This window comes from Lathyrus oleraceus, chromosome 3 (assembly GCF_024323335.1).
Source record: "Lathyrus oleraceus cultivar Zhongwan6 chromosome 3, CAAS_Psat_ZW6_1.0, whole genome shotgun sequence".
NCBI classification, from domain to species: domain Eukaryota; kingdom Viridiplantae; phylum Streptophyta; class Magnoliopsida; order Fabales; family Fabaceae; genus Lathyrus; species Lathyrus oleraceus.
The window spans coordinates 18241866-18244210 of record NC_066581.1 but is presented as its reverse complement, the minus strand read 5'-3'; positions in this window follow the sequence as shown (position 1 = coordinate 18244210).

Sequence of the window (2345 nt, the reverse complement as noted above, 5' to 3'; positions counted from 1 at the left end):
TACCGGATTTACCCGCTATGAGAATACTATATAGAAAGTTATGCAAAGTGTCATAAGTTATTCTCATGGTGATAATAGTGTATACCACTCTTCGATCTGAAACCACTATGGATCCTAGATGTAGAGTCGAGTGCTTTATTGTTGATCCAACGTTGTCCGTAACTGGATAACCATAAAGATAGTTGATGGGTACTCCACAAAGCATGCTGAGGGACATGAGTGTCCTAGATGAAATTTGCCCATCCTGCGTAACAGGATAAATGTCTGTGGGCCCAATATTGAACTGGACAAGGATGACACCGTCTGTACCTTGTGTTCAATATAGACATAAGGGCAAAGGGGTAATTATACACATAATTATTATCACAGGAGGTTTTGTCAGATCACATGACATTTTCGTGTCTTGGATAGCAGTGACGTGTTGCTAGATACCGCTCACTGTTTATTATGTTAAATGCGTGATTTAATATAATTGCCAACGTCGCGAAAACCTACAGGGTCGCACACAAAGGACGGATTGATGAGAGATAGAGAAACTAAGGAACATCGTAAGGTACGGTGTACTTAAGTAGAATAGGAAGTATGGTAAGGTACCAAATACTTAAGTGATTTTGGCATATTATGAGATATGGGCCAAAATACACTAAAGTGGGCTTTTTGGCTTGAAGCCCACGCAAGTGGTTCTATAAATAGAACTCTTGTGCAGAAGCATTGTATGGGAATACAACACAACTAAAGAGTTGGAATTTCATATCTCTCTTTCTCTCACTCAAAGCCTTCATTCGTACTAACTAGCACTGAGATTGAAGGAATCCGTTCGTGTGGACTGAGTAGAGACGTTGTCATCGTTCAACGTTCGTGATCGCCCCGTGGATCTGTATCTAAGGTTTTGATTGTTACAAGAGATCTGCACCAAAGCTTTGAATCGCCACAAGAGGTAACGATTCTATCACTGATCATGCCCATTCGTAAGGATCACTAAATGGAGAAAATTTTAAATTTCGATGCGCCTTGGATGGCAATTCTCCTTCGGTGGTATCAGAGCCAAACCATGAATCTGATAACTGTTTTTGTTCTGTAATAATATGATTAAAGACAGAATGAATCAAATATTAAATTGAGATCGATCAAGTTATATATATATGATATATGTAATCCTGATGCAAAATACATTATATATGATATAGTGTTCTCGTTTCGTTCATTCAAACACTCAATGATTGTTTTCCTTTGAGCGATCAATGGTCGTTTGCTTCTTGATCCGACATTAGTATGGTGAAGCAATGACGTGTTGATCAATCATACTGAATTAACAATCGAGACGTGTTTGACAGTCTGAAATTGGTGCATCAGGGTTAGTGACGGCACAATGGTTGTGATGTCAGAGAGTTATGCGATTGGGGTTGTGACTGCACAAGAGTTGTGCTTTCTAAACACTTTTTGGAACAGTGTTAACCGGTTAACGCATATGGTTAACCGGTTAACACAATACGAAATAAAAAAAAATTTAAGGTTTTCAAACAGTGTTAACCAGTTAACGCATTTGGTTAACCGGTTAACGCAAGGCAGAAAACAATTTTTGAACAGATTTCAAACAGTGTTAACCGGTTAACGCATATGGTTAACCGGTTAACGCAAGGCAAAATTCACCCGTTCGGCTAACTCAGAGCTTTAAAAGTATCAAGTGTTGATGCGAAAAACGACGTCGATTTTAAATGAATTGTTCATTAAAAATTTCGGCCAGGGGCGCTGCCCGGGCAGCGGACCCCGGCTAACTCTGCGTAGTGTGATTGGTCGTCGAAATTTAATTTGGTTTTAATTAATTAAAAGAATTAAAATTGATAATAATAATAATAATGTGTTTATTATTGTCTTGTGGTGATCGGTTACGGCCTTAGTTTTCCTTTTTGGTTTTGATTTTAAAATACGACCTGCGTGTCGTGCCTCTCTTTTAATCTCTCAATGTAACTTCTTTTCTCATCTCACTCCCTCGTATGTAAAACGAGTTTCTTTTATGTAATGTAATGATATGAAGAAAGCAAAGATGTCAGTGACAAAGGAGAACAACCTTGAAGATCTTGCTTGGAGAAGTTTAGATCGTTGTTAGGTTAGCTTAGGTTCTCTCATTGGCTTGGGAGAACAATTGCGCTAGGGACCATAACTGTTTCATTATGTATGTATGTATGTTGATGCATGTGAATGTATGTTGATGCATGTGAGAGGCGATTTATATGATAAATAAGCCGGTGAGATCAGAAAAATTGCAATTCCCTCAAATTAAATATTAAGTTTATGCTTTCCAAGTTTTAACACTCATCAAGACTAGTATCGGATAATGTAGGTTT